Source organism: Ambystoma mexicanum, chromosome 6p, assembly GCF_040938575.1.
Source record: "Ambystoma mexicanum isolate Mex_15411 chromosome 6p, UKY_AmexF1_1, whole genome shotgun sequence".
Lineage (NCBI taxonomy): Eukaryota > Metazoa > Chordata > Amphibia > Caudata > Ambystomatidae > Ambystoma > Ambystoma mexicanum.
This window is the reverse complement of record NC_090935.1, coordinates 892,166,948-892,181,599: the sequence shown is the minus strand read 5'-3', so window position 1 is coordinate 892,181,599 and position 14,652 is coordinate 892,166,948.

The window sequence follows — 14,652 nt, the reverse complement described above, 5'->3', positions numbered from 1 at the left end:
ACCCAATAAGACTGGGACGCGGGAATAAGCAGGGATGCCCACTTTCCCCTCTGCTCTACGTGATATAAATGGAGCCCCTACTCCAGGCAATAATCCAGTGTATACCATTTGGGGGTAAACAGCATAGGGTGGCGTTGTTCGCCGATGATATGCTCCTCACACTAACTAACCCAGGGGAGTCAATTGAGGTGTGCATGGAACTCCTGACAGAATTTGGGGAGGTCTCAGGTTTACGGGTCAACCTGCAGAAATCAGAGCTCTTAAACCTAACGCTGGGCTTCGAGGCGGCCACAGGATTAAAAGAAGGATCCCCATTCATGTGGAGCCCCGGGGGAATAAAGTATTTAGGGGTCAAAATAACCCCAACTCTGGTCGACTGGTATGCAGCTAACTATCTCCCTATGATAAAGGCAATAAAAAAGGACCTCCAGAAATGGAAGAACTTAAGAATCTCCTGGCTGGGGAGAGTAGCAGTGTTCAAAATGGTAATCCTGCCCTGTCTACTCTGTCTGTTCCAGGCTATCCCACTGGTGGTCCCATCAGGCTTTTTCAGGGAACTCGCAACAATAACAAGGGATTTTTTTCTGGAAAGGCAAGAGATAGCGACTGGCCCGACGCCTAATGATGGCCCCGATGAGGGAGGGGGGTCTAGCTTTACCGAACTTCCACCTATATCATGAGGCGCCGCAGCTAAGGGTAATCCGAGAATAGTTCACGGTGACGGAAGAGAAACAATGGGTACAGATGGATAGGGCAGTGGCCCAGCACGATCTAGGGGAGGTCCCCTGGCTCCCGCGCCACCATAGACCGCAACACCTATATCTAAGTGTCATAACAAAGGGACTTGCGGACAACTGGGATAGGGCAGTGAAGAAAATCGGGATCACAACCTTCCTTCACCATTCACCCCAATCTTCAACAATAAGGATTTCACCCCGGGATGGAAAAAGGGGCATTTGAACAATGGAAGAGGGGGGGCTGCAGGAAAATAAGGGATATGTTTCAGGGTCAAAGCATGAGAACATTCCAAGACTGCAAGCAAGACTTCGGAATAGCAAAAGGGGAAAGGCATAGATACTTCCAGGTTAGGCATTGGGTGATGAACATGGAGATCAGGGTAGCGGCTACACGATCGGCAACGCCGTTCGAACGGTTCCTACTGACGAAAGACGGGACTAAAGGACTCATCTCAGACCTATACAAACTCCTGGAGAACGCCGCCGGAGGCAAAATTGGGCATACATGACCAACTGGGAACGGATAATGGGGATGAGCATAGAGAGGGAGGACTGGGACAGGCTATGGAGAAGGATACCAAAGATGGCAAGGGTGGTACAACTCCAAGAGGCCTGGTACAAGTGTACATACGGGTGGCACTATACCCCAGCAGGCCTACATGCTATATACCTGGCAACGGCCAAAGAATGTTGGAGAGGGTGCGGGGAAGAGGGTACTGCAGCACACATCTGGTGGGAATGCCTTAAGATCAAGTCCTTCTGGAGGGAAATCAAACAGGCACAGGACCAAGCGTTTGGAGAGGGAGCACGCCAAGATCCCAGGATGGTTCTGATGGGAATGCAAGATATCTAGGCGGAGAGAGAGGTTAGGGGGCAGGAAAAGGCAAAGGTCATGTTCACATTGGTGGCAATGGCTCTCATTGCACAAAGGTGGAAGGGGCCCATGATCCCAACAGAGCAAGATTGGTTGACGAAGCTATGGGAGTCGGTAGCACTGGAATGGGCTACATATGCTATCAATAACAACTTAGCAAGATTTGCCGCAGAATGGGGAGGGACTAACATTTCTAAAGGGATACTTCAGGGCTCAATGGTGCCCAAAAATACTAAACCTTCTGGACCTTCACTGAGGCCCCACAGAGTGTGAGGAAGAACAATACGAAGAAATGCTGGCGCTCTGGTCGAAAGAACTGGGGGGAAATATGAGGGGTGTGGGGACTGTTTCTTATGTTGTAAAACAATAAAAAGAAGTTAAAAAAAAAAAAAGAAACCAGAAGCCAAGAACAGTTGTGAGGAGCTAAAAGAGCTCTGGGATAAAACCACAAGAGATTGTCAGAAATGATCAGAAAAAGAAATATATTTCAAAAGAGATATTGAAGATATATCTGGATGAAGATAATCCCAGAGAGAAAGCAGCAAGAGAGAAGGCAAAAAGGGAAATGACCAGAAGGCGCGAGACATTCTTTTGCCTGACTTTAGCTGTTCATATTAGTGGTAGGTTATATTAAACAAAGAAAGAGAATCCATGCTACTGACAACACAATGTGTTGTCACCATTTATGCTTATTCTTTAACAAATGTTATGTGCACAGAGGTCACAGAGAGTGTCTAAGAATATAAAGACTATTTTAATATATACATAAATTAGTGGCACATTTTTTTCAACACATAAAAACCTAAAACCAATGTTCTAGGAAGGTACATATAGTCAAAGTGACACAAATAATCGAAAAAACAAAAAATCAGAAAGACAAAACACAATTTCAAACAATGATATGAACTACTGCAAGCTAAACTGAATACTACCCTGGCACTGCTACAGGGTATATAAAATATTACCCTGGAGCGTTTTATTGACACAAATAATAAATAATCATGCCATCTGTCTGCCTACGTGAACGTGAAATATCTAGACTTTTTTGCAATGCTCCTTTTTTAGTTAATCGAGCACTGGTGCACGTTTCGGCATTCCGGTGGTCGTGGCATCCATGTCAAGCCTTCCTCAGAGCAGGTAAAACTAGTAACCCTAGGGGGGCAGAGAAAGATATATTGTTTTTCAATACTCGATACTCATAACAGACACACTCAATAATTACATAATTTGCTGCTTGTCCAATTGAAAAAAAAACACATAGTACTTACCCTGTACTGCAGACAGGGATGTGAAGAATGTGTGGTATTTTCTCCAAAAACACGGGAGTCCTTATATTGGGCGGGCACACTCTTCTCGAATAACTGGTGTGCCAAGGATATACAGACGGCCACTATAACAATAAACCAAAAAAACAAAAAATGGCTAGATCAGTCCCAATTTGATGCATGTGGACAGTTGTAGCAATGCAAACAGTGTTGCATGCGTGAATATATTAAAATAATCTTTATACTCTTAGACACTCTCTGTGACCTCTGTAACATAACATTTGTTAAAGAATAAGCATAAATGGTGACAACACATTGTGTAACATGGACTCTTTCTTTGTTTAATATTGTACATTGCCCCCACTCCACGAAAGGTAGTTCAGCAGATTAAGTGACTGTTGCTGGGATTAGCACCTGACATGCATTCCAGGGCACCCAATGGTGGCTCTGGCTCGATCCTTTTGTCATTTCTGATGAAGTGATGCATACTTGATTTATGAGAATATGTTTCAATGAAGACTTATGTTTGGACAGATTGCTTTATCATGTCATGTGACTTGGTGCTTTAAAAGTCATTTTTATTGAACAGTGTGCTACTTTTCCCCTTGAATAATAATTAAGCAGAAAGTATTTTGTTAGTTCTAATATTGAAGCTCGAATAGGTGAAGATGAAGTCTCCCTTCTGTCTAAATTGGAAACTGTGGAAGCAGGAACCCAAGGCTCAAATCCCCGCCTTCCACAACTCACACATTATCTGATCCTGAACAAATCACTTTTCAACACTGTCTTATTTTCCTTAACTTTCTGTAGGGAAAGTCTCACTCATATGAGTTTATAATCTATAGCGTCACTCCATAAATAAACATAATACTAACCATGATGTATAATGCCTACTGATAGAGCGCAGGATGCCAAGAGAGTGTCTTATGTTGTGGGGTGTGTGTAGATAGGGTGTCAAGTATGTGTTTTGCGTTGTGGGCTGCAAAGGCAGGAAGCCAGGTTTCGGCCTTTTGCTATGCCAGCTCACAGGGACATCAAGTCACCAAAATGCCTGGGCTAGCAGAAGTGACATAACACACACGTCATATAACATTTGATACCAATGTAAAACATGAAATAATATCACATGACATTTAACTGTGACAACATCACCTGAAGTGGCTGACAGGTGTAAAAATCGTACATATGCTTACATTTCATAAAATACCAAACCAGTACTGAATCAAACATAAGACCTTTAAATAGGGTGCTGTCTTGATATGTCATGGATCAACCTATGACAAGGGTAGACCCAGTAGAACCACTATTGGCCAGGGGCACTGTCATGCACATGCTACTAGAGCCTTACGTGGCTATTCACTTCTATTTTATACCAATATAGTTGCACATGTCGGGTCTAGCAATCGTATGCCAAGGAAAGCCCATAATCCCAAGTGATGTGATAACACGCATGCCAAATGTGTAGCATCTATTTGTGGATACTGCAATCGTACAGCCTAGGTACATTCAGAATATGTGTGTTATCCAGTTGCTTCTTTCATATGCCAAGTGCATCCTCAAAGTCAAGTAATGGAACCAGTTAATGCCTCGTAGACATGGCATGGTCACCATATGTTTGGGAGAGCCTCACAAGTCTAACTGCTGCCACCATAAGTAAAGTGCAGCCTCAAATTGTCAGTGATGCCATTCAGTGCCTTTTGTGAATGGTATAAGGTACCATCGGTACAGCCTCTGAAGTAAATGTGCCATCATGTGCCAAGCTTAGCCTCAAATGATCCATAAACGCCATATAGTTTCTTGCGTGCATAGTATCTTTAACAGGGCTAATGTGCAGCCTCAAATATCACAGAAAATGACAATGAATGCCTCATGAAAATGTTACATTGCTACATGTAATGTGCGGCCTCATGCCCAGTTGACGCTGTCATATGCCTAATGCAGCCTCACATGGCAACAAAACGCCACTTAGTTCCACATATTCTTGTCATCTTTACCATGAGAAGTAATTGGATGTTTTGGCCTACAGCTTTCATGATCACTTACATAGGTACCAGGCCACTGCAATAGCTGATGTGCAGCCTTGTATGCCCATTGGCTGCCAAAATATGCCACAAAAGGCTGAAAACATACCTGTTTCCCCACTCCTAATCCAGCCTCACCACATCCCCTGCCTTCACCTGTCTATCCTAATCTTTCTATCCTTTCCTGAAAAAATGTAGTAACTTCTGTCTCGCTTTCCACCATTTGAACTTTAAACCTTGTAAGGTGCTCTAGGACCCTCTGTTTGTGTTTGATTTAAAAAGCATGGACTGAGATACCAGATGGGCTGGAGTTCAGAAGGAACAATGGTGTGTCCAGGAGTTATATTTTTGGGCAGGCAGCACTTACAGTTGCTGATAATAATTAGTGATGCCACCAGTGATGTCATCAGTGATGTCATCTCCGATGTCTTCATTGTGGTCATAGGCTGCGCAACAGAGGGCTTGAAATTAAGGTGGCTTTGCTTGAATTGTCTGCCAAATTTCAGGGGTTTTGTTGCGTTATATTTTCACCCTTTACACCCCTGCAACTAATATTTTTTCCCTGATTTACTAAGGTTTTGCTACAATGTACTGCTCGGCACAGTTTTTGTGGCTGGTATCTTTACATAGGAAGGGTCAACCCGTACTCCCACTGGTGGCTGGGGTTGGATACTAACAAATACAATTATTGATTCCATCTTGGGGCATTGTTCATAATAATTTAGTTATGAATTAGAAATCATTGGTACGGGTATCCCTACCAAATATCTGGTCGAGTATTCCTGGAATGGTGATCTAAAAGAACAGATACGGTGGAAAAAATAGCTAGTTCAAAGAGGTGAATATAGTGTATATAAAACTTACAAAAAAGTGAGAACATTAAAAATCACCAACCGTTGTAACAAATATACAGCATATAGATTTCCATGGAGAGATTTTAGCACAATGCTTTGAGGAGAGTCAAAGTATTGAATATAAATAGATAGGGTATCCACAAAGTGTAACACAGGAAAATACAGTGAAAGAAAATACTTTTCTTGAGCTTGTAAAACATATGAGTAGGTAAACCACTTAATCTGTGGTTGACACACAATGTTAGTCTCCTGAATCGGAGACTTCAATATTCAGAAGTTTGTTTGCCTAGGTTGGAGTATGCCTAAAATGAAGACATCAATGTCATAAACTCAATTTTCCTACGTTAGGGTCTGTCAACGTGTTAGTAACAGCAAAATGATCTTTTACAGGGTTGTCTCGAGTGCTTCAGAGAGATCCCTGATCTGGCACGTTTCGGCGAGAAAACCATTGAATCGGCTTGCCTTCGTCAGGGCATCTTCTTAGACTCTGTGGGGTACACAGTATATGTGTTTTAATCATGTGCCAGGAGTAGACTGTATATCATTGAGAGGGGGCCTAAGTAGCTATCATGGCCACTTACCCGTTATTCAAGGGGTGAGTCAGAGACTCCAGTGTGCAACACCCCATCCAGTAGGGTGGTAGTAGATGGAGAGGCAGTCAAAACCCGTGGTACGGTTGAGTGGGGCCGGGCGATCTAGGACCCTCTGCTTGTGTTTGGTGTAGAAAGCATGGACTGAGATACCAGATGGGCTGGGGTGCACAAGTGGACAGTGGTGTGTCTAGGAGTTATATTTTTGGGTGGTGAGCACTTACAGTTGCTGATAACAATAATCAGTGATGTCATCAGTGAGGTTATTGGTGATGTCATCTGTGATGTCTTCATTGTGGGCATAGGCTGCGCAACAGAGGGTGTGAAGTTAAGGTGGTTTTGCCTGAATTGTCTGCCAAATTTCAGGGGTTTTGTTGCATTACATTTTCACCTTAACGCCTCTGCAACTAAAGTGTGTAACCTGATTTCCTAAGGTTTTGCTACAATGTATTGCTCTACATTGTCTGTGTGGCTGGTATCTACCTTGATACTCACAGGGAATCATATATATATATATCTTCGCTCTCCCTGGACGAATCCTCACCAAACTTCGCAAAAAAAGTATTTGGTCACTCTGAATTTTTTTGCTGGGGGGGGGGGCAAAGTTATAGAGGGGGTCCCAAAACTTATTTTTTTCCCATAGACTGAATGGGAAACATTTTTTTGCTCGCGTCTACAGCCCAAACCGCTGGACGGATTTTCACCAAATTTGGACCAGGAGCAGCGGCTTGGTCCCAAAAGCGTGCTTTTGCAAATATGGTGAAAATTAGTCCAGTAGTTTTTTTTTAAATGACCAAAAAGTAGGTAAAAAAAATTAGTGATATCTGTGTTTGGTCCGCAGACACACTTCCCTGTTCGCTCCACGGACAATGTCCTGATTGGCCAATCGGCATGCGTGATGTCCGCGGACATGCAACGTGTTCGCTGATTGGATGGCGTGGAGCATGAAGCGCGTCAGATTTTCGGTAGCGCCCGCCATCTTGGATTCGCGGACAGCGCGGTGAAATTATTGTTCAAAATTTGTATTTAGTAGAGTGTGTTGGTGTGTAGGAGAGTTTGGGGAGGGTGGGAGTGTATGAGATAGGATCAAAGTTGTGTTTTTTTATGTGTTAGACGTTCTTTTTGTGTTCGATTTGTCTGCGGACATCACAGGTGTTCTGAAATGTTCTAAATAAACTGAATGGGGGGTGTTCTGAGGACTCAATATGTGTCCGTTTTGTTCGCAAGCAAGCTGAAACTGTTCTAAGAACACTCGCAGTGTCCTGAAATGTTCGCAAATAAACAAAATGGGGGTGTCCTAAGGACGCTGCCTGTATTGTTCGTTGTCAAGTTGAATGTGTTCTAAGAACACTCGCGGTGTCCTGAAATGTTCACAAATACACAAAATGGGGCTGTTCTGAAGACGTTGTCGAACACTCGCTGTGTCCCGAAATGTTCGCAAATTTGAATGGGGGGTTGTGGCTGGCAAGTTGAATGTGTTCTAAGAACACTTGCAGTGTCCTGAAATGTTCGCAAATAAACAAAAAGGGGGTGTTCTGAGGACGCTGTCCGTATTGTTCTGTCACGTTAAATGTGTTCTAAGAACACTTGCGGTGACCTGAAATGTTCGCAAATAAACAAAATGGAGGTGTTCTGAAGACGTTTCTAAGAACACTCGCGGTGTCCGGGGAATGTTCGTAGGGGGTGTCCTGAGGACGCTGTCCGTATTGTTCTCTGTCAAGTTGAATGTGTTCTAAGAACACTCGCGGTGTCCTGAAATGTTCTCAAATATGAATGGGCGGTTGTGGCTGGCAAGTTGAATGTTTTCTAAGAACACTCGCAGTGTCCTGAAATGTTCGCAAATAAACAAAATGGGGGTGTCCTGGGGACGCTGTCCGTATTGTTCTCTGTCAAGTTGAATGTGTTCTAAGAACACTCGCGGTGTCCTGAAATGTTCACAAATAAACAAGCTGGTGGTGTTCTGAAGATGCTTCTAAGAACACTCGCGGTGTCCTGAAATGTTCGCAAATAAACAAAATGGGGGTGTCCTGAGGACGCTCTCCGTATTGTTCTCTGTTAAGTTGAATGTGTTCTAAGAATAGTCGCGGTGTCCTGAAATGTTCGCAAATAAACAAGATGGTGGTGTTCTGAAGACGCTTCTAAGAACACTCGCGGTGTCCTGAAATATTCGCAAATAAACAAAATGGGGGTGTTCTGAAGACGTTTCTAAGAACACTCGCGGTGTCCGGGGAATGTTCGTAGGGGGTGTCCTGAGGACGCTGTTCGTATTGTTCTCTGTCAAGTTGAATGTGTTCTAAGAACACTCACGATGTCCTGAAATGTTCACAAATAAACAAGATGGTGGTGTTCTGAAGATGCTTCTAACAACACTCGCTGTGTCATGAAATGTTCGTAAATATGAATGGGGGGTTGTGGCTGGCAAGTTGAATGTGTTCTAAGAACACTCGCGGTGTCCTGAAATGTTCACAAATAAACAAAATGGGGGTGTTATGAAGATGTTTCTAAGAACACTCGCGGTGTCCGGGGAATGTTCGTAGGGGGTGTCCTGAGGACGCTGTTCATATTGTTCTCTGTCAAGTTGAATGTGTTCTAAGAACACTCGCGGTGTCCTGAAATGTTCGCAAACACACAAAATGGGGGTGTTCTGAAGACGTTGTCGAACACTCGCTGTGTCCTGAAATGTTCGAAAATATGAATGGGGGGTTGTGGCTGGCAAGTTGAATGTGTTCTAAGAACACTCGCGGTGTCCTGAAATGTTCGCAAATAAACAAAATGGGTGTGTTCTTGTCATGCATTCCGCATGGCTGCGTTTGTGGGACATCTGGAAGCACAACCTCTTTGTTTTGGGGATCCCTTTGAAAGCAACTCGGTATCCAGCGGGCCCTTTCATCCGGGTTTCATCCCCAAAGCAATGGGCAGACTGAGAGACTAAATCACACCTTGGAACAATACCTCCGTTGTTTTTGCACCAAGAAGACTGGTGTACCTTCCTCCCCATGGCTTAATTCGCCTATAATAACACCAGACATACCGCCATCCAAATGTCACCTTTTTATTGCACCTACGGTTACCACCCAACCCATCTTCCTCTTGCCCAGAGGTGACCGTCTAAGCTGCCTGCTATAGAACACCTCTTGCAGGAGCTCAAGGATTCTCATAGAATAGCCAGGGAGACTCTGGATGCTAGTCGCCGATCTTACAAGACTTGGGCCGACAAGAAGAGGAAGGCTCCTCCGCCCTGGGCCGAGGGAAGCAAGGTATGGTTAGCTGCTAGGTACCTACCACGATGGACACATACAGGGAAGTTTGCGCCGAGATATATCGGTCCTTTCCAGATCATTAAGAAGATCAATCCGGTAGCCTTTAAACTCAAACTACCCACTTACTTGAAGCATGTTCATCCTGTGTTCCATGCCTCACTTCTGAAGCCTTATCTACCAGATCCTTATAAGAGAAGATCTAGCAGAACGACTAGAACCGTTCCGGTAGAGCCTGCAGAATACGAAGTCTCTCATCTGGTGGATTCACGCTACCATCATGGTGTATTACAATACCTGGTATATTGGAAGGGGTATCCAGTGGCAGAACGATCTTGGGAACCAGTGCGACACATACACGCACCTCTACTAATCAGGAGATTCCACATGTTACATCCCGGCAAACCGGGAGGCCCCCCGTTGTGGAGGAGGCATACTGTCATGCATTCCGCATGGCAGCGTTTGTGGGACATCTGGAAGCGCCATTTGCGGTTCCGTTACGTCGGTGGCCATTTGGATTCAACGGTCTAGTTGTTCCCCAAGATGGCCGCCGCATCTAGTAATGCCGGTCCAGTCCTTTCCTCCTCACGTTCCACCTTCTACGCTCTGCGAAGGTAACGATACCTAGTGTGTTTCGTTCTTTGTTTTCGCTTCCCCACTGCTATTTTTCTCCCTCGAGCCTCTCTCTCTCTTGCTCCCGACGCTGCTCGCGTCCCTGCCATTCAGACCTGTTATCCTTCCCGGATATCTTGATTTCCCCTCCTGTGTATCCCTGCTGCTTTACATTCTCTTCTTTGCTTCCCGGTCTGGGTTCCCTCCTCTCTGGGCATACTTACCTCCCAATCCTCTTGTTGGAATCTCCCTTGGATCTGCTCCATTATCAGCTCCAGTATCGCCTTCACGCCAAGTTTCTTTTCATCCGGACTCTACTCAACTACACACGTCTCCAACCTGTCCTGCCTGCACACAGTGGAACCAACTAGCAGGGTTTTTTCTGCCGTGTGGCTTTTTCCCTGCTCTGGAACCGGCTCCCGGGAGTCCCCCCTATCCGGTTATCTCATATACCGACAGCGTGGCATCCCAGGGAGCTCGTCCCTTTTTGCACGATAAAAAGACCAGGAAGAAGATAAACACAGAGAGGCAAGAGAGACCGAAGAAGAAGACAGGGTACCAAGACGGTTCCACAGATCTTTCAGGTGAGAAGGAGGGGAAGGGAGTTACTTCAGAGCTTGACAGAGTGCAACGCCAAGAAAAGCAATAGCTTCGCTGGAACAGTACCAGGAATTGGTAGCTGCTATCCAAGGACTCACTGTAGAAGTTCAATCCCTCCGCGCTGAAAACCAATCCTTAAGGCAACAGGTTTCTGCCCGAGATGAATCCAGAGGAGAATTACCCCCGCTTCCTTTCCCATTTGGGAAATATGATGGGAACCCCAAGACTTTAATAAAGTTTCTAGACGCCTGTCAACTGTACTTCACCTTTCATCCTCGGGCTTATGAGACGGCTAAGGCAAAGGTGGGGTTCCTAGTCTCTAATTTAGATGGGAATGCCCTTGCTTGGGCAACACCTCTAATCCTTCAGTCAGACCCCTCTACTAATGATTATGACCAGTTCATTCAACGATTTAAGACACGTTTTGAAAGACCCGAAGTTTTATACACCACCTATGAGGCCATTGTAGACATCAGACAAGGATCTCATAATGTCCAGACATATGTAACGACGTTCATGCGCCTAGCGACTGAGGCAGGGTGGCCGGACTCTGCCCAACAGACATTGTTTCGCCGTGGCCTACATGAAGACATTAAGGACAAGTTGGCTCGTGTAGCTAGACCACAGTCTTTTCAGGAACTTGTGTCTCTGGCCTTACAGATTGAATTCAGATTAGGCGAGAGGAGACAAGAACGAAGGAGGCCAAGACTCCCTCTCTCGCCAGTGTCTTCTCCTGCGGCTAGTGATCACTCTGCATCCCAGCTAGGGGAAGAACCTATGCAAATTGGCACAGCCAGAGGCCCCCTAACTGCAGAAGAAAGGAAGTGAAGAAGGGATCTGGGATTGTGTATGTATTGTGGTTCCAATAAACATTTATTGCGCAATTGTCCAGAGGTTCCTCCTCGCCGTCAGGGAAACGATCTCCCCCGAACCTGAACAGGGTCAGGTCGGGGGAAGTTTGCAAGGATCCCTGTAACAGTTCTTTGCCTCTCTCCCCTCAAGAAGATCATCGGCTGATGGTTTTTCAGATTAAGTTGTCCAGTGGATCTTCAGCAGTCTGGGATGTGATTGCCATGTTAGACTGTGGGGCAGCGGGAAATTTCATTGATGCTTCATGGGCAAGGAAGATGAAGATACCCATTCTCTCTAAGGACAGGCCCATCCCGGTTGAAGGGGTGGATGGCACACCTTTGTCTTCCGGACCCATTACACAAGAGACTCTTCCAATACAGGTGCAATTGTTCCAACATAAGGAAGAGATTGTGTTTGACCTTATAAAAGCAGCCCATTTTCCGGTGATTCTGGGGATTCCATGGCTGCGCCACCATAACCCTCTGGTGGACTGATCAACTAATACCATACAATTCCAGTCCTCCTATTGTCAAGAGTACTGTCTTCATCAGACTTCTCCAAACAGGCTATCCAACAACAAGAGTTTGTTACTGGCAGCCTCTTTACATCTGGTTCCAGAGCATTACCAAGACTTCCTCGAGGTTTTTATGGAAAGGCAGCCACATTCCCTTCATCTTCACAGGAACGAAGATTGTGCTATAGACACCATTCCCAATGCTTCAATTCCATTTGTAAGGATGTACCCTCTGTCTCTGCCTGAGCACAAGGCCCTTAAGGAATACCTTGATTGTAACCTGCAAAACGGTCTCATCCAGGAATCCAATCACCTGCAGGAGCTTCGTTGTTTTTCATACCTAAGAAAGACTCCCGTGAACTTTGCCCCTGCATTGATTACCGAGGTCTGAATCAACTCATCATAAAGGACCGTTACCCGATGCCTCTGATCAAAGAGATATTGGAGGCAGTTCAAGGTGCTTCAATCTTCAGTAAACTGGATTTAAGAGGGGCTTACCATCTGCTTCGCCTTAGGCAAAGGGATGAGTGGAAGACAGCCTTTAGGACACCTCTGGGTCATTTTGAGTATCGGGTCATGCCCTTCGGCCTTGTGAATGCCCCAGCGGTGTTCCAACGTTTTATGGACAAACTTCTAGCAGACCTTCTGTTTTCTTCCGTAGTGGTTTATCTAGACGACATTTTGATTTACTCATCTTCTCCTACTGAACACCGTAAACATGTTTGCGTGGTCTTGGACCGCCTACTGAGGAATCAACTCTATGTTAAACCAGAAAAATGCGTTTTTGATTCCCCTTCTGTATCCTATCTGGGTTTCATTCTCTCGCAAGAAGGTATCCGCATGGATCCGAGGAAGATACAAGCTATACTTCAGTGGCCTGTGCCCAGGAACGTCAAGGAGACTCAACGCTTTCTAGGACCCGCGAATTTCTACAGACAATTTATTTCGGGTTTCTCCAATTTGGTCCTTCCAATCACCTCTTTGCTCAAGAAAGGGATACAATTCAACTGGACACAAGAAGCAGACGTCGCGTTTCAAACCCTTAAGAAGGCTTTTACTTCCGCACCCATTCTAATCCAGCCTGACCAAGCATTGCCCTTCATCGTGCAAACAGACGCCTCAGGAGGTGCCATTGGAGCTGCTCTCCTCCAAAAGAGCTTAGATGGTCTGGAACATCCAGTGGCCTATTACTCGAGGACCCTCTCTACCAGCGAAAGAAATTATTCCGTTATTGAAAGAGAACTATTAGCCATCAAGCATGCCTGTGAGGAATGGCGACATCTCCTTCAAGGGGCCAGACACCGGTTCACTGTCCGCACAGACCATAGCAATCTCCGAGTCCTTCAGCAGATGGAGTGTCGTAACGCCCGTCATGCTCGATGGGCCTATTATTTTTCTCAGTTCGACTTTGAAGTCACCTATCTTCCCGGCAAAGAGAACATCTTGGCCGACGCTTTATCCCGTGGATATCAAGGTGATGCTGAAGAGAACCTAGTCCATGACTTGATATTAGCAGGCAAGAATTTTAAGACCATAGCTAATGTATTCCTACGGGATGCACAGCTCAGACAACAAGGGAAACTCATGAAGGAATCTGTGGATCCTCGGTTAGAAGACAGAGAAGGTTACCTATTTAAGGGGCGAGCCTTATATCTACCCGTTAGTAGACATCAAAGAATGGCCCTCTCTTGGTGTCATGATGCACCGTTGGCAGGCCACAAGGGCATTCGCGCCACCAAGGATCTCATTTATAGACTGTTCTGGTGGCCGACCTGGAGCCAAGATGTCCAGTCATATGTCGCATCCTGTCCCATCTGCCCTTTTAACAAGTACTCCACTTCTAAACCTCTTGGTTTACTTCAACAGGAGCCAGCGCCCAAGCAACCCTGGACTCATGTCTCAACAGATTTTATTGTTGATCTACCCCGATCAGAAGGCAATACTGCCATTATGGTGACTATAGATTCCTTAAGTAAGTTGGCCCATTTTACTCCACTAAGAGCAGTACCAACAGCTCCTGAAATGGCCAGAGTATTCCTCAAGGAAATTGTACGGTTACATGGCCTTCCCGACACTATTGTTTCAGATCGTGGCCCACAGTTCACCTCTTTGTTTTGGGGATCCCTTTGCAAGCAACTGGGTATCCAGCGGGCCCTTTCATCCGGGTTTCATCCCCAAAGCAATGGGCAGACTGAGACTAAATCACACCTTAGAACAATACCTCCGTTGTTTTTGCAGCAAGAAGACTGGTGTACCTTCCTCCCCATGGCTGAATTCGCCTATAATAACACCAGACATACCGCCATCCAAATGTCACCTTTTTATTGCACCTACGGTTACCACCCAACCCATCTTCCTCTTGCCCAGAGGCGACCGTCTAAGCTGCCTGCTATAGAACACCTCTTGCAGGAGCTCAAGGATTCTCATAGAATAGCCAGGGAGACTCTGGATGCTAGTAGCCTATCTTACAAGACTT